The 23,427-nt window shown below is 52.3% G+C and overlaps 1 protein-coding gene across 2 annotated transcripts in view; it reads left to right on the forward strand.

Annotated features, from left to right (window-relative positions):
* AFAP1L2 (actin filament associated protein 1-like 2) overlaps positions 1-23,427 on the forward strand; it is a 77,790-nt gene that overhangs the window by 19,921 nt on the left and 34,442 nt on the right. The window contains exon 1 of one of the 2 annotated variants that reach the window (XM_012723785.1): positions 9,583-9,620. The exons of the other annotated variant lie outside the window; for it this stretch is intronic. The gene's annotated coding sequence lies outside the window, so the exon portion shown is untranslated. Of the gene's footprint in view, positions 1-9,582; positions 9,621-23,427 lie in introns of those variants that run through there. 2 annotated transcript variants of the gene reach the window in all.

The following is a 23,427-nucleotide window of genomic DNA, read 5'->3' on the forward strand; positions in this document are numbered from 1 at the left end:
TAGTTTGCTGGCCCCAGTCCGTGAGGGTGAAGCAGTTACCTTTAATAATCCCGTAGCACTTAGACACTCTCGTGGTCCTGAAATAACCCCAGACCAGATAGTGTTTGGTCTAGTGACGTCACAAGGCATATTTTCTGCTCCCACACTCCGCGCTCAAAGGGATTTGACTCCACCCATCTGCCTGTCCCCTTCCCCATCCCACAGACCTAGTTCTCTAACATCTGTCTAGGAAAGAGTTTCTTCAGGATGCAACATCAGCCCTGGGCCTCTTCCAATTCCCAGCTGGAAGGTCTTTCCAAGGATGGAGAAGCTGAAACAGCTGCAAGTTTTTTCTCTTCTAGAATCATCCAGTGAGGGGGTGAGTTCAGGACTCTGGCAGCTCCTGTGTAAATGTTGAGCAGCTGAGGACAAATCTGGGAACAAATTTGGAGCAAACCCTGCTGTTTCCAAACCAGCGAGAACAGCTTCCCCCCAGTCTGCTTTTATTTGGAGGCCAGAGCTGGGCATGGGGAACTTGGAGGAGAGTCTCAGGGACCCCTGGGGTTCTCACTCCTGCGGTGCTCTGTGAAGACCCTCAGAGCAGATGCACATCTGAGCTTCTTAAGTGAAACCTCCTGCTAGTCCCTTTGCCTCTGGCGCTGTGAGCTTGCCTGGAGGCTTAGCCAGCGGTGCTTCTTGACTCATGGAGAAAGTTTCCAAAAACCCTTTCCCCCCTTTCTGCTTAATGACCAAGTTTCAGAAAAAATCCAGTGATAATGTGCAGGCGTTTTAAATCTGTAACTTTAGCAGGGATGTTTAAGGTCATGTTGCCTAGGAGATTTAAGGGCTGGGCCTGTTAAAATCTATGACAAAACTGACCCAGCGTCCTCTCAAGCCTGTCCTTCAGAGGCCACAGAGAGGCGAGCGCACTGGGCACTCGGGTCTTGTGGGAGAAAGCTTCACGGATGGGACTTGGTTGTCACCCATGAGGGTAGGACCTCTGTGGTCTTAGAGTTCTGGTCAGTGTCTTCTGTTCATTGGGGCCAGGTCTTGACAATCAGGCCAGCAGAGAATGGGTGAGACTATTTTGCTCCTTAACTTTGGGGCAGGTAGCTCACTGGCAGGAGACCATGGTGACAGAGGGCTGGAGGCATGAAGAGGGTGTAGAGCTGGACCTGGGCGGGTGTAGGGGGGCCGGTGCTGACCGTGAATTCTTCCTGGTCCTCATCTCTTCTGCTCACCACCATGTGAACAACTCTATTTTATGGCAGGGGGACTTTGTAGTGTTTCGAGGGCAATTTTACAAAGCAAGGAGAATTGCTGAGATCCTCCTTGTTCCTGTGACCTTCCTATAAGGCAGTTTTGCAGAAATAACACATGTATGGTACTTTATAGATGAAAGAGATGTTTAAAGCATGCATTGCTTCCAATTCAAAGGAATATCATGTAGCTATTGAAAAATATGCAATTAACAGGTGGAACTCCAAGTGCAAAGAGCAAGAGCATTATCTGTATTTTTCTCTCTCTATTTTATATAGAGACTATTACACCTAGGAAATTTCTAGAAGGATACAGTCCATTGATGATAGTTGCTGGGGAGGGAGCGGATTCTGGGTATTCTGAGATGGGATTTTTCATTGTCTACATTTATACTGCTGTTTGATAGACACACACACACACCATGGCTATAGATCCCATTTTTCCAGTAAAAGTTTAAATTAATAAAAAGAGAAGAAAATACACAAAAGAAGTCATCAAGAAAGTATTTGGCTTCATGAGAGCTTCCGGAGCTGGTCACCCTCGGTCTGTTCTGGACATTGAGATATGGAGAATAAAGCAAAAGAAAATACTGGTTATTTCACTGCTGGCAACCCCTGGCCCTCCCACCCCGCCCAGCCCATGAACTTCCCTTATCCGAGCCATAAATTCTGGGACAAACAATTGCAAGTCAGCCCAGGGCTGGCTTCGGTGTTTACAGAGGGAAAGTGAGGAGCCTTTTGGGGTGAAGAATGGCTCCGGGGCTCTTGGGCGTGGAGGAGAAGGAGGACTCTGGGCCTGCCCAGATGGCTGCAGGGCCCAGGAGCCAGCCTGTGGCGATCCTGGGAGTTAAAGGCCCCAGCCTCTTAGTGTCCTGAGATCCTCCTCTAACCCACGCTCACAGCCTCCCTCCCAAGCGCAACGAGAAACTTCAATTTGGACCAAATTAGTCAAGAATCTTGCTATTTCGTCCAAGTTAAGGGAAAGAACTCTTCGCTGCTGCTCTCTGCAGGATTCAGCTTGCTGAGGGAAGTTAATGCGGCTCATGGGAGAGGCATTCCATTTTATCTTTTTTTCCCAGTAAAATACAGTAGGACTCACCCATCTTACCCACACTGGAATCCTAGTTAATGCGCTAGGTTTACGAAGAACAAAGGAACCTCTTTTTCCCACTATAAAGTAATCTTCGCTCTACTTCTGGCTTTTAAAAAGAAGAAGAAAAAGAATGAGGTTAACACAGGGAGATTTCTGTGCCCAGCCTCCGACCTTGGCTTTCCCCCTTCCCCCACGGAGGCGGGTTCTTGGCCTCACCTTCAGCAGAGGCTTTTGCAGTGACCCCACCTGAAAGCCCAGCTGCCTGTTCCCAGCTGAGCTGACTCTCCCCTGGTGCTTGCCCATCCTGGCTTGTCCCCCACTCTTTTTCTGCCACAAACCCACCTGGCCTTGTTCTTCCTTTGGGAAGGTGGGGGGCGGGGGGGAGATGAGAGGGACCCTGGCGTTGTCCTCACTGCTCTGCCGGTAGCAGGAGAGGGGAGAGATGGGAGAGCGCCCCAGTTGGCTCCCACCTGCTGGTGGCAGGTACCTGCAGCCCCCAGCCGGTTACAGTGAGTTAACCCCAAAGACTACACCCCAAACACACTTCCTGGTCATGGGAAGCGAAGACCAATTCAGTATTGCCTCGGGGCCTCCCACCCCCTAGTAGCTGAGAAGGATCGTTGGGGAAACAGGACTTGGGCTGAATGGGAGGGATTTCTAGAGATAGGGCTGAACAGAGGGACTTCCTGATGGAGATTAAGTGCAGGTGAAAGTTTAGAAGTAGAAAGAGCCATACCACGGGAACTTTGGGGGGACATAGGTGACTTCCAAGGGTGAGATATACAAGGGCCACAGGCCCCCTCCCCATAATTTCACCCCCCTTGATATGTTACATTGGAAACAAGTCTGTTAAATTCAGCCGTACCCCAAAGGCGTGAGCAAACCTACAAGCACAGGGTTGGTCTGTTCTCGGGGGCCCGTGAAGCCCTGGCACTCAGCTGAGCTGCCCACAAGCGGCCCACTGCAGGCGGGGTGCAGGACAAATGTCAGCAGGATTTAGCTACCCTAGTGGGCCAGGCAACAGAGTCTTCCAGTAATGGCGTGTGCTGTGCTGCCTTTTGTCCTGGGGCTGGGATGCCACTTTGAGTATAAAGCTGCTGGTTTTACCTTCATCTTTGTAGCCCACTGAGGTTCAGGCTAGAGGGTCCACTGCAGGACAGGCAGCCCCCTCTGCCCCCATTAAAGCAGTGCAATGGCTCTGGCATCCATAGACGTATCTGGGGCTTGGGAATAGCTGCTTGAAGAGTGCGAACTTAAGACTGGAGTCTGTCAGATAAATAGCAGCCCCTGGCGTGCGTCTGTGTGTGTGTGTGAGCACGTGGTCGTGCTGTGCGCGTGCTGACTTGGGTCTTTTATATACCAGCTCCCCACCCTGGTATGTGCACGTAGACGAACTTACATGCTCATAGGTGCTGCACTATTCAGAACAGTATTCAAGGGAATTTTGGGAGTATCACTTCGCACCTGTGGGCCCACGGGAGGCCCGAGAACAGCCCGTGCGGATTAGACACATCACTGGTTTTGAATGAATGTGGAGGCTTTATCAGATAGAAATTCATGGAGCTATGTATGCACGTTGTCTGTACACATGTTTTAGACAGATTTGTTTAACTGTGTCAGCAAAAAAAAAAAAAAAGGGCCGAGATGACATGAGGATGGCGAGCTGTGAGAGCTGAGGCTCAGGCCTGGGTCTTTTTACTATTCTTTGTAGGTCACTCAAACTTTTTCAACAAACGTTTGTCATTTAAACTTCTCATCAAAAGTTTTTAAAGATCAGCAGTGATGTTTTGCACTCGGTGAAGGAGACCGTCGTCCGCGGCCCGCCCAGCGGCCGGCCCTGAGTTTCCAGGAAAGACGGGGGTCGGCTCTGTTCTCTGGCCTCGGCCACTGAGCGGTGTCCTCCTTGGGGACAGTTGCCTCGGCCACACGCTCCTCTCCTTCGCACTCAGCTGTGTGCACCAGCTCCCAGCAGCCGCTTGTGGGATCTCCAGCTGCGCCTCCTTACCTTGCTCTCTGCATGTGGTGTGCTTTTAGTGCATCGATCCGATTTTCTGTATGTCACACTGCAGCCTGGCCTGCAATGGGTGAGGAGAGCATGGAAAACTTCTGTCTCAATGAAGTGTGTGTGATATCAGCTGCTGCTGTTATGTCGCAAAAATTACCCCACAGTTAGGAAAGGGTAGGGAGCTGTTTGTCCCCTGGCTGCCTCTGCCTCCTGGCCAGGAAGCTTGGGAATAACCTGACATCAACTTGCAAGTTCAAGCAGAGCCTTCATTCCTTTCTCCCTGGCAGTGGACCAACCCTGATTGCCCGGCCTCTGGTCTTCAGTTATCAGCTACTTCCGGTCTGGGCTCCTTATTGGTCATTTTCTTATTGCTCTACAAACAGCCTTTCACGTTTAGCTCTTGCCTACAGCCACATCCTGTCCCTTTGACACCGCCCTGCCCTGAAGGAGGGGAGGGGGGCGTGCAGGGCCGACAGCCTCGCCTGGCAGATGGAGTGAATCACCCGCTGATATACCTCCCTGGCATGTTGGACGCAGAATGCATCCCGAAGTTTGCTCTCTGTAACCCATCCTCAGAGAACACGGCTTGGCCGATGCTAGTCTAAATCCTGAGTGTCCATCTGCAAGCAGCTGACGATGTTCTGCCCTGGCACCGGGGTGGGGGTGTTCCCAGGCTAGTTGACTTGCCTTTTTGTCCAGAAGGCCCCGTTTGCACAGAGAGTTGGTAAGTCACCCCAGGGTCCGGTTTCCTGGGGGCTCAGCCAGAAGGTATCTGTGGTCTCTCACCTCGCACACGTTTGGGATCTGGTTCATGGGTATGATGTGGCCCCACCATTGGAGGCCACCAGCCTGCCCTTGGGCTAAGTGTCCCCTGGAGGAGCCTTGGTCTGTTCGGGAGTCCTCTAATGCCCAGTATCAGGAAAAGGCTGAAGAACTGGCATGTCTCCGTTTCGTCAGTTAACCTGTATTGCCGACCTCCTTCAGCTGACGCCGACTGCTTTGCAAGAGAGCTCGTTGTCCCTCCTCTTTATAATCTTGGCCTGGGTTTGGGGTCTACCTTCTTCCCCTTCCTTTTGACTGGGTTTTGGTTTCCTGTTTCCATTTTCAGAAACCCCTTAGGAAGTTACAGGCCTGTTTCCCAGCAGCGGGCCTTCTGCCTCTGCTGCAGGTACACAGCCTTAATGTGTCAGTGCAGCTGAAGAATCTGGGTGCCAGGCTGCGGCTGGGCTTGCACCTCCCTTTGTCTGGTCTTGGGCCTTTGTAGCCACGAGCCTCCTCTTGATAGAATCCCTGCCTACCTGCCTCAAGTAGAGGAAGCTTTCTGTTTCGTTAAGAAGTTGCAGCTTGTTGCTAGGGGCTAAGCATGTAATTAATGATCTGCACATTAAATACTCCTGCTGGGAATTCTTGTAGCCTCCGCCCTGAAGAGACACAGTTATGAATGCACGAGGAACAGCTAGAATTTCCAGAGTGCTCAAAGGACCTTGCTGATCCTGTAAGCAGATCTGGACGGGCTTGGGCGGACAGGCAAGCACCGAGGGTTACGTGCTTCGTGCAGGCTGGTGGAGGAGGGGAATTTGTTCCTTGGAAGTTATTGTAGATGATTTTTTGCATCCCATGAAGATTGTTTTGCAAAATGGACCTTAGGTAATATTTGCTTCCCTATGCATTCTGTGAAGGTTTTAACTTTTCTGCTTTCACTTTGAAATAATTAAAGTATTTTAAGGCTGGTCTAGACCACCTGTGACCTAAGGAGTATGGTGCCACCTTTACAGGCTGATTGGTGCCCAGGGATCACTGTAAATACCCCCCGGTGGTCACTGGGCCCCTGCAGCGGGTGTGCTCTTGGTTTATAGGTTAGTTGGAGATGGAGGAGGAGCTCACCCTGCCGGACCTTCTGCATGTCTTACATATACGATGCTGTATTGTGATGTCACTGAGTGTCGTACAGGCTTGGAGAAGCCAAATGACCACAATGATTTTGCATACTGAGAAGGGAATTTCCTCCTCCGCACTGAGGTCCAGCCTGCTTTTAGGCAGTTGACCTGCTGGTACAATGTGTCGTATTTAGGAGCGTGTGGATGGGAAGTGGGGCTCACCAGGTGGTCCCTACACTCAGCCAGTGCCTGAGTGCAGATTTGCCTGTGACTGAGCTGCGGCAAAGCTGGCCTCCCTCCTCGTTGTCATCACACGCACCCCTGCGTCTCTTCTCGTGCCATCCCATCTCTGGCTCCCAGTGCTACCTGAGCGGCTTTCCCGGAGACCCAGGGGCACACACCTTCACCTGGCTGGCAAGGTGTGCTCGCAGGCCCCCAGGTATCGCATCTCACTGCTTGCCTGCTGAGAAGTGGGTCAGCCACTCCGCCCTCTCAGTGGCTTCCAGAGCTCCTGTCTAAACACTCTGCTCTCCAGGAAAGCTGTCTTACCCATCTCTATTATCCAACCTCGGCAGCCCCTCAGGCCCCATTGTTGGGGTGCTGGCCATCCCACACACTCGCCACTCTCCTCCCCTGCAGAATAGCAATCAGTAGACTCCACAGGCTCTTCCCTGAGTTGAGTGATTTTTTTGGCTTTGTCTCTTTTTTATTTTTTTAGAGATTTATTTATGTGTACGGAACTGGGGTACAGGCCCGAGGTGCAGGGGTGTTGAGAGGCTTCACCAGAGACAGAGTGTGGAGCAGAACAGGCCGACTGAGAAGTACACTGCTGAGGGGAGCAGCGGGTGGGTCAGGGGAGATCTGCCGTGCCATGTGGGTCACCTCCGGGGTGGGGATCGAACTCATGCTGAAGTGTCTTTAGCTTCTTAGTGCTGTGCTTTAACCTGTTGCGCCACCAGGGAGGGCCCCTTTGTCTCTTTTTAAAATGCCCCTTACAGCATCTACTTCAATTCATGCCTTCATGCATTCATTTGCTCAATCATTTGATAAATTAATGTTGACCAGCTCTGTGTCAACTCCCAAACTTGACATGAGTGAGTGGTGATGAGGACAGACCTGGAGGACTAACCCACATGAAGCTTCTAAAATGGGAGGCTGGAGGAAGGGTTGGCGGGGAAGGCCGGCCTTAAATAAGCCTGTTGTGATGGAAGGCATGTGGAAAGCCCCGGAAACACAGAGGACGACAGCCTTGATCCTATGGATTGACCTCTGCCCTTGAACTCCGGGTTAGCTCGTTTGTGCCCTGGAACACCAGTTATTAATTACCCTTGTCTGTCCATTTGTATCAACTGGGGAGCTTCCAGGTGCTTGTCCTTCTCCCCCACCTGAGTTATTTGATCTGGAGACGTGGATATTAAAAGAAACAAAACTTGTGTTCTGGGGGGAGCAGGAGGATCTGGAGGTTCTCCTTCCTGCCCCTCTGTCGCTAGCCTGGTCAGGAACTGGGGTGCAGGGGGCTAGATGAGGGGACTCACCCAGGCTGAGCTCGTGTCCTGCATCGCTTTCTGGCAGAGACCCCACCTCCCCACCTATAAAACCAGGATAATTACCTACCTTATATAGGGTTGTCATAGGGTTGAATAATAGGGTGGATGCTGGGGTTCTAGGCTGCCTGCTATTTGGGGGGGGGGGTTGTGAATAGATGGGCTGAATGTGGCTCAAGGCCCCCACCGCGGTCAGGGAAGTCCTCTCCGATGTGGGGCTGGGCACTGGACGCCAGGCCAGGGAGCTGGGCTTGGGTTTGGCTGTGCTGCCTCTGTAACCTTAGCAGAGTCACTTCACTCAGTGTCCACAAGACTGGAGGGTTACGTGAAATGAGGCTCCGTCGGTTACATGCTCTGCTCGCTCCTGTACCCCGGAAGTGTGGGCTGGAGCCGCTCTGCCGATGGCACGGAGGACAGGCGCCCACTCTGCGCCGGCGGCTGTGGGTGAGCAAGGGACAGGAAGCTGGAGGGCTCAGGCGACTTCCAAAAAGCACAGCCTGGAATGTGGGAGCCCGGTGCCTCCCAGAGTTGCCTCCCCCAACTCCCAAAACCTGTTTCTCGATTTGCTGCACCTTGTCCAGAACCTCCACCGGCCAGTCAGCTCCCGGGCGTGTGAGGCCCGAGGCTCTGGCCCCGCTGTCAGCCAGGCCTCCCCTCTCCCTGCGCCCACCTGCACCTGTCGGCCCCAGCACCTGCTGAACTCCGGGTGAAAGCTGCTTGCTTTATTGATGGCGGACAGTGGAGGGCTGTTTCCCCAGAATGGATCTTTCCAAACCAGAAGCTGTCCTGATTTTAAACAGAATCAGATTCTTAATTCAGTGGAAAATCAGACTTTTCCCAACCAGGTTAATCTTTTGTAATCTGGCCTTTCTGGAACAGATTTGTTTTCTTCCTAAGGCTATTCATGAATGTTCTAGTTCCATGAGTTTGGGGGTGGTGGGGGGCTACGAGCGGGGAGGTGTATTGGTTGCAGTAACAGATTAGCACAAACTTGGTTTCAAAGAACAAACGCTTTCTCTTACCAGTCTGGCGAGAGATGTCTAAGATCAAGGTGTTAGCGGGGAGGTGCTCCCTTTGGGGCCTCTAGGACACCTTTCAGCTCCGGTGACACCTGGTGTTTCTTGGCTGTGGGAGCATGGTCCCATATAAGGACACCTGTCATTGGATTTAGAGCCCACACTAACTCCAGGAGGCTCTCTTTTGAGATCCTCAATCTGATTACAGTTACAAAGATGCGTTTCCAAGTAAGGTCACATCCGCAGGCATCAGGGATTATTTTCTGGGGGTGGGCTGCTTCTATCCCGGGATGGGGGGCAGTAATTAGCTCCATAATGCTTTGTGTGCAGTGTCTTCACGTGTTTACACACACCAACCCTGTGCGGTGTGATTCAGTTTCCTCCTACTTTGTAGGTGGGAAAACCATGTTCAAAGAAGATTTAAACTTGCTGAAGTTTGCACTTTGTTAGTTCATCGCTGAATTCCAACCAGCTCTTTTCCACTACTCCGGCGTCAGCCTCCATCATTCAAGGATGTAACAGCTGCAACAGTGAAATAGCTGTTGAGGAAAAACATGGTGTTCCCCCGCTCCCATGAATGCATGGAGAATCTTGGACGAAGACTGAGATGTTAGCAGTATCAGGGATTTTATATTCACATGGGCCAAAGGTGCAGGAAGTGCAGGAAGCCAACCTCCCTGCCGGAAGAGAGGTGCAATGTGGATGTGCCCGTAAGATGACAGACTGTTGGGTCTCCCTTTCCAAGTGGCTGTTCCTGGTGTCGTCAGGTTGTAATACTCCTGGTATCAGCGCAGGTGTCATCAGGTTGTAAGTTGTGTCCAGACTCTCCTCCTGTGTCACTGTGCTGGTAAGCCCGCATGTGGTTGTTGGCAGCCAGTATCACTAAGCAGTGATTGTTCAAGCTTACGAGTGTTCTTCCATAGTTACATACAAATCTAGGCAGGTGGTGTTCCCTTGGGGATGCCTTCTCTCTAGAATCTTTCAAGTGATTGCAATTTTATTTTGTTTTTTAATATCCTGATCTGTACATGAAGAAGTGATGGCAGTGGGAGCGATCGCAATGTTTAAGGAGGCCTAGACTTACTAGGACTTTGGGACTTTGGGCAAGTGATTTTTTTATCCACTGTACATGTTTACTATAAGAAACCAGTGTGGTAAACTGTTGGCCATTTGGTTGACATTATTAACAGATTTTTCCTCTTTTGCTTGTTTTCTTTCTCTTGTGCTGGTTTATTCTTAGTAGTAGCATACTGGTGTTATTTACTTAACTGTAAACCTAGCTTCATCATTTCAGTAGGAAAGTAACCGTCATGAGATCTGCTCATCTTCGCTTTTGAAATTAGATTTCACTGTATTTTTCTTTATGCCAATTACATTCAGGACAAGGCAGGCAAATATTCCTTTATTCTCGGGTTTTTTCGTTTTTTAAATTTAAGCCACATTTCTAAGGAAGCAACATCTGGACCATGTTTGGGATTCTGCAAGATGATTCTGGAGATGCTGGAAGTGGGGTCACAGCACCCGGTTTTGAAGGGAAAGGACAGAATTCACAGGTGTGAGCTGGAAGAGGGGGGCACTCTTCACACAGGTCCAGCCTGAGTCCTACGTGGGGTGTGCTCAGGGCCAGCTGTGTGGGTACCAGGTGCAGGAGGCATACCTGAAGGAGAACTAAGTCCAAACGATGGTGCAGCGGTCACCTGGTTGGAGGGCTGAGATAGACAGTGTGAGCATTTAAGGTACAGTGACCTGTCACTCAAGAAACTTCGCACATTGCAAATAACCCTTCCCTGCAGCCCCCACCACGAGACAATAGAACATCACAGCTGTGGGGGGAGCAGTTGCTGATGGCAGAAACGCTGGATCTCAGGATGGCACCGAGCATGAGAGGCAGCTCCGTTAGGGAGCAGAGTATAGGGAACTCTGAGGGGTGAAGGAAACACACTAATTACATGCAGAGTTGCTGCATGCATTCCTCTCTTATGACTTCAAGGAAGACATGTGAATTGGAAGTGAGGAGCTAGGGATTTGCCTGTTTGGCTTCCCTAGCGCACTGCTCAGGAGCCCTGGCAGAGAGGAGGCGCTGGCTGGCCGGTGGCTGTTTAAAGGGGCAGGTGATGTCAGCCCGCAGCCCTGGAGACTTGCTGAATGCCATTATCGTGGCAGGAGCCTGGCAGCAGAGAGGCTGGGCGGAGATGCCAGCACATCTTTTGCTCTGAATCCTGGTTTAAAGCTCAAGGGGGTGATTGTTCTTTCAGGAAGAGGGTGGTGGTCGTGAGCATTGACTGTGGACGTTGGGGATGCCAGAAAACGTGGCCAATGACAGCTCCTGGGGGTTGCGGCTGGGGCAGAAAGCGGCTTTGGGAGCAGAGAGAGGAGGGGGCTTGGGTGGGGGATGAGGAGCTGGTGGGGGGGTCTCTTCAAGCTTGGTCAGGAAGGGCTAGGGGGACTTGCATACAAAATCAAATGCAAACCAGAAATATTCCCCTAAACCAACATTTCCCAATTTCTGAAGTCGGAAATTGTCCACCAGCAGTTCCTTCTGACAGATTTTGTCTGAAGCCTTAAATAAAAGCAATGACCCAACCCAAAACTTTGCGATACCTCTGCATTGTTGATAGAACAAGGCCCGACAGGTTTCATGTAGAACATTTCTGCCACGAACAATGGGCCCTGGTTCGCGTCAACGCAGCCCAGTGAGCAGGCCAGGTCACGGCTGTGTTTCTGAGGCCCAGCTTCCTCCTGTTCTTGCCCCTTCTCACCTTGGCAAAACAGGCCAACACCTTTAGAAGCCCTTTCCTCCCCCAAGCCCTCTGGCGCCGCTCTCACTGAGTCACGACCTTTCTTTTACTTTTCCGCTACTACTTGTCTGCTGGCTTGGAAAGCCTGAGACAAACACAGAACCCTTGGGGTCTTTCTGCCTTCTCCCTATGAATTTGAACTACAACAGAGGGTGGTTTTCCATGCTTTGAAAATGTTGTGCATATACATTAGCTATTTCAGACCAGTGTTGTCAAATGAAAATATAAAGCAAAACGTATGTCATGCCAAAGTCTATTTACAGATTTTTTTTTAGATGTATTTATTTGCATACAGAGCTGGGGTACAGGCCAGAGGCGCAGGGGCGGTAAGAGGCTTCACCAGAGACAGAGTGGGGAGCAGGGAGCAGGGAGCAGATCGACGAAGTACACTGCTGAGGGGAGCAGCGGGCAGGTCAGGGGAAGGTCTGCCACACCATGTGGTCACCTCTGGGGCAGGCAGGAATCGAACTCATGCAGAAGTGGCTTCAGCTTCTCAGTGCTGTGCTTCAACCCACTGTGCCACCAGGGAGGGCCTATTTACAGATTTTTTTAACCTTGCAAAGCAGGTGAAATTCACTTTCAGAATCCATTTTGACTGGGTACATTCAGAGGAGCGCTTCACCATGTCAGCAGGAAAAGAAGTGTTGAGTTATTTGCATTCTTTTTCTGAGGGCGTCCTAAGTCTTGGAAAGTTCATCTTTACCCCACAGCCTGTCTCGCTTCCCAGCAAGCAGCTCCTCCCTGCTCCAGCACCCCACATGCTTAGTGGCTGCAGAAGAATCAGTGCCCCTTTGACTCCACCCCGAGTGAGCCACTTGCCCTATGGGGCTTGCTGCTGCTGCCCATGGCCTTGGGGTCTCTCATCCCTGCAGATGGAATTTATTCATCAGAATCCCAGCGAGGGTTTGCTATCACGCGTGAGCTCTTTGAAACTCACAAGAGAAAGAAACATCTAGATTCAGATTTTTGTGGTGAATTAAAATAGTTGTGCTCTGAAAAAAGAAAAAAAGTAAGTCAATAGTCAATTTTGAGGCAGGAGGAGGAAGACAAGCCTGGGATACTTAGGTCCACCAGGTCACCTGCTGGTCCCCAGCCCCCCACTTTGGAAAGCCAGAAGTTTTTCTGGTGAGGTTGGCACAGACCAGTTTGGAGGCAAAGCCCGACGGCAACGAGGTGAGGCGATCAGTCTGGAGCCTCCTGCAGGGACTGTGCTGGAGAAACGTGCCGGTGTTTTCCAAGGCCTCACTAGGCAGGTGTGTGCCCTGTTCCTTTCCTAAGGTGGAAACTCACTAAATGGCCAAACACCTCTGCATTGCGGGTGTTAGAGACGCGACCACGAGCCTGTGGTGGGGGTTTTCAAACTGCCTGGTCTGACCGTAGGAAGTGTGTTTTAGGTTGTATCCGAGGCAGTCTGAGGCCAAGCCTTTCTGAAAGATGAGGCCCCTTTTCTGGTGCAGTGCTGACGCTACCCACGGTGCCAAGTGCCTGTGTGGACGGCCCAGCCACAAACGGCCAGGCTCACACTGCAAAGCACTATGGTGGGGCCTCCCTGGCAGTGCAGGGGTTTAAGCCGCAGCACTATGAAGCTATTGGCAGCCTCTGTGGCAGGAGTCCGGTCCTGGCCAGGGAGTGACCCACAGGGTGCAGAGACCTCTCCGGTCTCCCTGCCTCTCCCCTCAGCACTGTATTTCAGTACCTCTGCCTGTTCTGCTCCCCACTGCCTCTGGTGAGCCCTCTCACCACTCCCACCTCTGTCCTACGCCCTAGTTCTTGTACACTTAAATAAATAAAATTAATCAGTGGTGGCCCTGTGCTGGGGGCCGTGGGACAGCATGAAGGTGTGTGGGCCCCAGGGGGAACAGAGACGGTGGAAAAGGAAGGTCATCACCTCCCACAGCCGGCTAGATATGTGTCTCCTCTCTGGGCTTAAACAGCCCTCCACAGGTGCCCAGCGCCTGACCTCCAGGGTCAGTGGTTTCTCTGCACGGCTGGGCCTCGCACGTTTCACGCTCCTGCTGGCTTGCGCTGGGGCCTTCCAGATGGAGCAGGCAGTTATGCCTGCTCTCAGGCCTGCTGTGGATTGAGGCGTGCCTGATAAAGTGGGTGGTTTTTGTGGCCTTACCGTCTGTTCAGTCTTCTATATTAATGACTAAGGACTTTCTGGTCATCAGTCCCAAATGAGATTAGATGTAAAAATGGAATTTACAGGTTTATGTAGTTGGCACATCAGGTGTGGCTGCGCCGAGGGATTCCGGCAGCTTGGATAGCGCTTTGTCTTCTTATCACCTTTGTTCTCTTCTCGTCACTGGTTCGGTTCCGTCATCCAGCTGCAAACGGGTATAACGCAAGTATCCATTCTCACGGCTCGGCGATCCAAAAAGAACAAATTAACTTCTCCCAAAGCTGGGGAAGTGAGTCCTAGTGAGATGTCTGACCTTGCTTGCCCCCGTCCCGTTTTCTGAAGGATCCCCAGATCTTGGCTGCTCTCTTCCCTGCTGCAGCTGACGAGGGGTCCCTGAATCTGAATCGACCATCCTGTGAATGAAACAGGCCAAAACCTGAAGTAGATGAAGATAATTTACACTCATGATTGATTCCTTGTCCTTGCCAGGTGCTTGACGAATCAGATTGCTGGGGTCCTCAGAAGGGTCCCTCTCTGCCTCTCTGCCAGGTTACCCATTCTTGCCCGCTGACGTGATCCCACGAGCAGGGGCCAGGTGGCTGCTGTTTTGAGCGCCTGCTGATGCATCTCCCCTTCCCTAGCATAGAGGACCACCCTACGCCTTTTTTCCTGTAACTTAACGATTACACCCCACCCATTTCATCCGCAGCCCCTGGGCTGGGCCTCTGCACTGAGGACTCAGGCATGGGGGTTTGGGGTGGCATTCTCAGACAGCTGCCCCCTCCATGTCCAGAATGGCAGCTTCTGCTCTCACTTCTCCAGACAGGCTGCCCTGGAGACCTGACTGCCTGCAGACCCCTCAGCACTGTCTGGAATGAGCGAGAACCGTCCAGCCCATGCGCTGCCTCTTTCAGGGTGTGGGCCTTTCCCCTCCAGCTCCCACTCCTGCCTTACTCCTGAAACCAGAGTGTTTGTCTTTGCTGTCCTCTGCTCCTCACCCCAGCCCTGGAGACATTTTACCTAAGACTTTGCAGTAAGTGTTTTCCTGGATCTTTCCCCATGCTTCATTTTCAACAGGATGTTTTTATCCTCTGGACAGTCTGTTTTAAAAATTAAATATTGACCTAGGGAAGGTAGAGTCAGCTGAATGGGATACACTCTGGGCTGGACACCTGTTGGTTCTGCGCTCTGGTGTTGGCAGTGTCGCTGGGACAACTTTGGTCTCGAGTCTCCCCTCTGCTCATCTCACAGCGTGAACTGAGATTGTGTGTGCTGGCTGCCTGGACCAGATTCCAGAAAATGTGCTGAGGGCAGTTCAGTCTGGCTTAGTGTTTTAAAAATGGGCCTTCTTGGCCACCTATAACTGACCGATGTAGGGGGAGCACTACTTTGGGCCTTTGGCTGAATCCAGGACCTGAAGTGTCTTCCTGCATCCCCGGCCCACTTCCTTTGCAGGTGGCTGTTTCCGGACTTGCCCACATGACCTGGGGCTGGCCTTCTAGCAGCTCGGAGACCTTGAGTGAGAAGGCCTCCCCTTCCTACAGCTCCAGGGAGCGTCCCACAGCTGATGCTCATGGGCTTGGCCCTGGTCACCTGTCATTGCCCATCTGGGGGGTATAAGATGCTCTGTTCAGCTACCCACTCACTCTCTAAAGAGTTGGAGGCGGGGACTCTAATCCCACCTGACCCAAAATACAAGGCTGGACAATAGGGTCTCCCCAAGGAAAATGAGAAATAAGGGGGAGCAGGGAAAAACAGACTGCTGTGCGCTCGCGGGGTGTTCCGTAAATCATTCCAGGCAGTGATTTTCATGCAACAATGTTGGGCTCTTTGTCCCAAGGAACAGGCTTGGGGTGACAGTCAGAGCAGCGTGGTGGTGCTGAGGGCAGGGAGCTGAGACAAGCAGAGCGTGGAAAGAAGTTAGAACTTGGTAGCTGCCTCTTAGATCCCACCTAGTGCTTTTTCTTGCTCTGCTTTGTGCGATTTGAACCTGTGGGGCCCTGGGCTAGAAGCTACAGGGAGCGCTGAAAGCCTTGACTTATCCTCAGCCCTGTGTGTTTCCAGGAAGGTGGGTCCTCGGAGGGGCTTAACCCAAACTCCACTTCAGCTGCGCTTTTGACCGTCTTATCTGAGTAGTCCTGCAAAATCCAACAGGGTATTTACGGTCGCTTTTTAAAAATTTTTACAGAGGTAACATTGGTTTACATTGCTTGTATTTTGGAAGTAGAGGACTGCACCCCCTTTCTGGTGCTGTTAACCACGTGCTCCCACCACCCACAGGCCACCACCATGTCCATTGTGTTCCCTCCCCTGGGTGCTAGCTCCTCCCCTTCCCCTCCCCCTCCAGATGCCTGGGGCCCACAGTTAGTTCTTGAGTTCAGCACTATCTGATCCTTTGGCTGGATTCTCTGTAGTTCACATGGAACACCTTCCAGTATTTCTTTTTCCTTCTGACTTACTTTGCTTAGCATAATCCCTTCCACTCCCATCCATGTTGCCAGAAATGGCATGAGTTTGTCTTTTATTTTCTTTTTACTGCTGAGTAGTATTCCAGTGTGTGTAGATACCACACCTTCTGGATTCACTCATCTGTTTTGTGCACTTGGGTTGTTTCCATAGTTTGGCTCTTGTTAATAGTGTTGCTGGGAGTGCAAGTCTCTAACTGCTTTGAAATCCTAACATTGCAGTATGCACTATGTTGTTTTATCCATCTGTATCTCAGAGGAGAAATTTGGGATTATTAGAGCTGACCTTTAACTTAGACATGCACTTTCTGGGATTATTTGGTGAAATTTATACAGTGCTATGAAGTCGGCATTATTATTAGTCCAGCACTATTGTTTTTCAGTTGCGGAAACTGAGGCCCAGAGAAGTTAAGTTCCCCAAGGTTACATAGCTCATGACGTGGTAGATACAAGGGTGAACCAAGATATAGAACTAAGACTTAGGTAGTGCGAATCTAAACCTGGTACAGGTAGGGAGGGCCTGGAGAGCGCCGCTCCTCTTGGGGTGAGAAATCCAGAGAAAAAGGTGTGCCCCATCTCACAAGATAACCCCAACAGTTGAGAGAGAGCACAGTACTAGATTTCAGCAGCCAGCAGGCCCAGCCGCAGTAGCCTGGGCGGTGAGAGACCCTTGTTTCTCCCTGAGTTTCCTTGGTGCCCCAGGGTCTGCTGGGGTGATTTTGACCTCTTTGGAGGCAGACACCCCAGCACAATGCCAGGATGAAAAGGCCCCAGCCAGCACCTCCATTCACTGGTGTTTCATGACTTCTGCTAAAGGCTGCGGAGAAGCAGGAAATCAGAATGGTGTGCTGATTTTTTCCTCTTTCTGTACATCATCTGCAGTTTGTGTCCTGTCTGCTAATCTAAACAGTAGTGGACAGGCCTCGACGTGTAGCCAAAGCCAGAGCATGCTGTCTGTGGCTGTTCTAACTTGTCCACCAGTAACTCACTACTTTTCTAGATTAAGGACGAAGGAGTGAGCCCCACCCAGACCTCTCTGCTGAAAAACTACTATGATTTCCCAGCCTTCCCTTACAGACACAGAGCTTCCCAGATGTCCAACGTGAGCTTGAGTGGCTCCAACAGAGGGTAAAGGGTTTCTGCCACTTGTGTGACTTGCCACACAGGGAGCCACCCAGCTGAACCTTTTGCGCCTCCCACCCGCATAACTGGCCTCCGCAGACTCTGAATGAAGTCACTCTTCTGGCAGATTTCGGTTCAGGAATGTCCTAAATGAGCCCAGGGAGCAAAGGTCTCCTGGGCCCTGAAGCCTCTTTGTCTAGCCCGGACACCAGTGCTGGTAGAATCTGGGTGTCTCTCGCTGGCCCTTGTGCTCCCACCCCTGAACTTCGGGAGTGCCCTGGGGGTCCAGTCATTCTTACCCTGGCCTCCTGGCCCCTAGGAGAGCACCCCCACCCTCACCCCTTCCCACCAGAGTATCCTTCAGAGAGAGAAAGCTGAGTCCTCCCAGTTCCTTCAGCTGCCAGGATCTGCCTCCTGGTGATAAGTTAACATGACCCAGTGACCCAGGTGGGGACTGGAATTGTGGCCAAGGACTGATGACCCCTTAGCTGGGCCTGCTGGACACTCCAGCCCAGCAGGGGGTAACTGCCCAAACTTAACTCAAGAGGTATTTTCTTTATCACATGTGTGAGTGTGTGTGTGTGTGAGTGTAAGATGTGTTCAGATGTTGAGGTTGTCCAGGCCTGTGAGCGAATCCCTGGTTAGGCACAGTTGGGGAAACCAGACCAGAAGAGGTGGTCCCAACCTGCCAGAGCTTCACTTTCATTGGGGAATGAGGATTTGAATTCATGGGGTAAATTAAGCAATAAAGAGGGGTGGATTGCCAAGCAATGCCCACGCGCCCCTGGCTGGCTGCCTGTGGGGCCAGGCCGAGTGGGGGAGCCCTGATCTTTCTGCCTCACTGTGCTCGTGTTCAGCTCTTCGGCTGTGACTCTGTGAGTTTCCGAAGGGCCCTATCTGCGTCGGTCTGGTTCCAGCTGGCTCCTTAGCTGGGCTTGGAATTCTGCTTTTGGGGAGGTTTGTTCCATTTGAGAGGTCACCAGTGAGCATCTCGCTCGTTTTTCCAGTGGTGCAAGCCACACAGAGAATCTGGCCCTTCTCTGCAGCCCGCACAGCTCGGGGGGATGCAGAGGCGGCCTCTTCTTGGGGAAAGTGTTGTAAGTGATGAGACTCCAAGATAGGTGAGAAAAAGCAGATCTTGCAAAAAAAAAAAATATATATATATATATATACATGACAAGCTAATCTTGAAGGTCAACCTCTGCTGGGCGCAGCGTATTCCAGTGCTAGTAAATGAAGCAAAGCTCCCCCCCCCCTTGCCTTTTCTTGGAGATGAAGATAAAGAAAAACTCCTGGAGTATTTATACTGGAGAAAGTTATTTACATTTCTGGCTCAGTCTCAGGGGTCAAAGCCTGCATGAGCAACTAGAGTCTGGCTGGGAATCTCTGACATCATTTGGATCCTGATGCTGGTGATAAGAGCCCCCCTTACTTCAGCAGGAGGAGGAATCAAGATCAGGGGTGCGTAAATATGCAGGCGTCAGTGTCCTTGCCATGCACACCTACTGCCAGAGGGAGAGGACTTTAGCAAGGGAACAAAAGCGCTGTCTGAGTCAACATGCACCTAGGAGTTCGAGGGATAAGGTCAGGCTGAGTCAGATACACTCTATAGAAGGTTGTTTGTAAGGACCTTATAGGGCTTACAAAAAATGCTTCTTGTGACGCAGTCGTTGCTCCTTTATGCCTGTCCGCGAGCCTTCCTGGGGGTTAGCATTGTCCAGGAAACTTTGGAAACTTCTGATCCCCTAGACCACCCTAGGGCAGCTACAGCCGGAGCAGACCTGGCGCTGGGTTTGAGACTGCCCCGGGGGACCCCAGAGTGCAGCCAGTGCTGAGACCTTCTGCTTTGCCTTTTGTAAACATGCCTGGGGCCACCGCTCAGAGTGCCGGGCACAGGCATGGCCAGCCCTTTCAAGGCCGCTGAAAGTGCGCGACACAGGCCCCTCTGTGTCCCTGCAGAGTCAGCTGGCAGAGGAGGTGCGTAGGGACACCCTGTGTCCGTGCAGTGGGCACAGTAGTCACCGAGAGGAGCATTTCGGATAAGCCGCAGCACTGCGGGGTCGCCAGTGGCTTATGTTAAATAAGTGAGACCCAGGACCTGGGGAGGAGAGACGGGATCAGCCGCTCCAGGCCCAGCGGAACATTTCTGGGTGATGAAAGTATTCCGTATCTCGGTACCAGCGGTGGTTTTCACAACTTGAGTGCATTTGTCAAAACACCGAATGAGACAATGAAATCTTAACTACATATAAATATATCCTCCCTCCCCTTTTAAAGAAAAGCCCATGTCCCCATTAATGCAAATAAACAAAATGGGGTCCGTCTTCTTCATGAAACATTTTCCAGGAAGCTTGCAGCTCTGAGACAGGTGGCCACGTGGGTACACTGTGACGGCCTTCTGCATAGTGACAGAAGCTGGCCTTCTGCATAGTGACAGAAGCTGGCCACGAAGGGTCACGTCCTATGGGATCCCCTTGAGCACGGAATCTCCAGAATTGGGAAACCCATGCAGACACAGAGCAAACTGGGGAGAGGAGGAAAGTTCTGAAACTGGTGGCTGCGACGGCTGCCTGACATTGGGGATGCACTTAATGCCATTAGTCCATGAGCAGGAACGAGAGTCCCACGTGCTCTTCACCTGCCAGGTGCACAGCAGGTGCTTGGCGAGCACTGGCCAGCTGGAGGGGGGAGGGGTGGGCTGGCGGTTCTCTCGGTGCACTGACTTGAGGCTTCTGTTTCTCCACCTCCTGCCCTCAGTGAGTCACGGAAACTTCTACCAGGTTTGCACCTTTGGTTGGTCCCCAGCCCTTGTTGGATGGTTGCCGGGACACCCCAGAGTCTTGATCTTGGGGACTGTGGGGTGGCAGGGGGAGAACTGCCTTTGTGTTTAAGGTATCAGTCAGCTGAGTTTCAGGTTCGGAAGGAAAATCACGCTCACCCCTGCGTCTCCAGCAGATACAGCTGAACAAATAGAAACGTGCATAAAGCAACAGGGGACGCGTGCAGAGCAGCTTTCCAGCATGCCGGGAAGGCATTTATGGTCGGGAGACTAGTGACCACAAGGCCAGGCTTCTCGCGATGAGGAAACCCGGGGGAGGAGGTCACCCGAGCTGACTTCGCCAGCGCCCCAGGCCATGAATCGGGCAGCTGAGGCGTGGGCCTCGGGGGTCGGAACAAAAATCGTATTGATGATTTGTCAGAGCCTGGGCAGACAACTCTGAACTTTAACAGAGCCAGGATGGAAACCCACACAAGGGCCTACAGTTTCCAGAATGAACAACACACTTATTTTTTCCTCCCTCCACTAGAGGACCAGGAAGAAGCCAAAGTGAGAAGTGGGGGGAGCGGGGAGAGAGAAGCGGAGGCTTGCCTTCCCGCACCTCAATGAAATGGCCACATTCCTCCCCAGTACGGCGCCCGTGGGCGGGCATTGGGGTCTCGCTTTAGATCAGTCTTTCCGTCTTGTCTTCGTAGTTGGACTGAGAGGGTGTGACGATGGCTGGTGTCTCTGGCCTCTGAGTGCCCCCACAACAAAGGCTGACCTTTGACCAGATGGGCCAGGGTCTGGCCCCAGAGATGGACTTGGTACCCACACAGTCCCCTGGGACAACCGGCTTTGACAGTGAGGTGCCTGGGGAGACGAACGCGCCGAGACCCCTAGGTGGGGTCGCCTTGCGAGGGGGCGACCAGGATGGAACTTGGGTGAGGTGGAGCCAGTGACAAGGCTGACGGCCTGCTGGCGTTTTGACTGTCCGGTTCCCAGCCCCACCTCTTGTCAGCCTGGGGCCGACCCTTCACCCAGGCCTCTGCTTCCTCCGTCCTCCTGGCTTGCCAGTTCCCTGACAGCAGGGGCCTCATGTGACATCCCCAGGCCTCGGTCACCAGAGGCATCTTCTCTTCAAGGCTCCGCATCTAATGTTCCAGCACAGGCCCCACGGCCTCTACCTGTCCGGGGACCCTCACCCCATCCCCCTGCCTTGTGGAGTTTGACAGAACAAAGAGCCCGTGGTCCAGAGCCGTTCCCTGGCAACTGGGAGTGACTGTGGTCAGTGAGCACCTGGTGCTCTGGACTGGCCGTGTCTGCGTCTGAGCCCAGGGCGGCCCCATTTGGCTTCTGGTTCTCTCGGGAGGCTGTTTCCACATGGCATCCACACAGTGGCTGGAGAACTGGAGGTGGTCTGTGGTGGTGCAGTCTCCTGGGAGCCCCCCATTGTGATTAGAGGAGCATCCCCTTCAGCACCCTGGTCCCCTGCCCGCTGGCTAGAGATAACATCAGTCTATCTCTAGCCCACTTGGAAAACTGTACTAGAGACCATCCCACGGCGTGACCCAGCCTTCAGGGTTAGGGGCTGACTCCTCAGCAAAATATATAAAAGCCCTGCCCACCTGCCCCCGTGATCTCATCCCACAGCTGGCCCCAGGGCCTACCTTCTCCCCTTTCATGCCCACCGCCTGCCCCCATGCTGTGCGCATGATACACTGGCCACTGGGGTTTCTCAAATAACACCCTGTGTGCACCAGCTCTCAGAGCATCTCATTCCCTTTCCCAGAACTGCTCTGCCTCTTCCTGTGAGCTCCTGCGCACTCCTCTGTGGCCAGCTTATAAACCTCCAGTTTCTGTTTTCTGGGTGCTTCCCAGTCCATGGGACAGTTCTGAATTCTGTCTTTCCTGTGTGCATACTAAGTCCCCGTTTCTGGTCAGTGGACCCCAGGAACCTGGGGACCCCACTAGGTCACCTTTGTCCCCCCTTTCACCTCTTGGCTTAGCACACATTGGCTCACGTGACAACAGACGTAGGCTGATTCCAGGAATCAGGCAGCTTTGGGGAATAGCTGAGGATGTGGAAATGAAGAGACACTTTCGGTTTTTGCACTTTTTTTTTTTTTGTTTTGTTGGGTCAGCTCAGAGGTGGCAGCGTTAACGGCCTGGCAGGATCAGAAGGTCAGCAGAAAGGCAGCTCCAGGCTCTAATTGCCTGGCAAGGCCCCTTCATTTTTCCTTATTTACTGTAGCTCAGTTCAAGGCTCCGTGGCGTTTCCCTCACATCTATCCTTTGTTTTCCCAGTTTGACTTTAAGCTCATTGCTTTTCAGCCAGTGGGTTCCTGCAGCCAACAGGAAACTCAACAACAGCTGTTCCTAACAAAACACAAAACAACCTAAGGTCCTTGATCTACAGCCGCCTCTTCCCAGAAGCCTTCCAGGTCCGTCCGTCTGCTTACCTCTGCGGGAAAGGGTGGGGGTGGGGGACCCACAGGGCTCCCGCCCTTGGGGCCGCACCCTGCAAACCACTTTACCTGCACTTCTCTGGCCCCCGCCAGCAAGCACCCAGAGCTCAGGAACCTGCGTCCTCTCACTGGGGGGCCCCACCATAACTGATTCTGTGGTTTGGGGAGATCTCCACGGTGCCCTTTCAAACCCACTCAGTTAAGAGTCTAATTGGATTTAAATACATTGGGCAAAAGCCAGTGCCTCTTCGAAACCTGACAGTGTTCTTCTCAATCCCCGAAGAAGGGGCACGAGACAGTTTAGACACAAGACTTTCCCAAGGGCCGCTCTCCTCCTGTGGCCTGGGCCAGCAGCAAGAACCGGTCCCCCTGCACCCCCAGCGAGCACATTGTTTACACGCGTCTTTCCCGCGCTGGGCTCCCAGAGCCAGAGCACACTTGGCACCGACCTCAGTGGAACCTGCTTGGCTTTTGAGACTGTACCAGGGCACGGGGTGGGGAGAGAGGAGTGTTCTCAGCTTCTAGGCTTTATAAACTCTCCCAGGAGCACTCCGGCCTGTGAGAGTGGGGTCCCTGACCTGGGTTTGATAGAACTGGCACTCTCCCTCTGCTGTTTTTTCTGTAATGGTGACCACTGCTTTCTTCCCAGATACACGCACCCTGCTCGCCCCCCCCACCCCTCAACCCCCGTCCACGGCTTTCCCACAATCAATGGCTACATTCATTCCGAGGAGTCTGGGTTTGCAGGAATGGCCCTTAGCGGCCTCTAGCTCACAAAGACCCAAGGGGTGTTTGAACAGAAACGGGCCACTGGGCTCGGATCAGGAGAGTGCAGGGGCTTTTTCTTTTTCTTTTTTTCTTTTTTTAAAGATTTATTTATTTGTGCATACAGAACTGGGGTACAGGCCAGAGGCTCAGGGC

Source organism: Condylura cristata, unplaced genomic scaffold (genome assembly GCF_000260355.1).
Source record: "Condylura cristata isolate star-nosed mole 26May11 unplaced genomic scaffold, ConCri1.0 scaffold00011, whole genome shotgun sequence".
Lineage (NCBI taxonomy): Eukaryota > Metazoa > Chordata > Mammalia > Eulipotyphla > Talpidae > Condylura > Condylura cristata.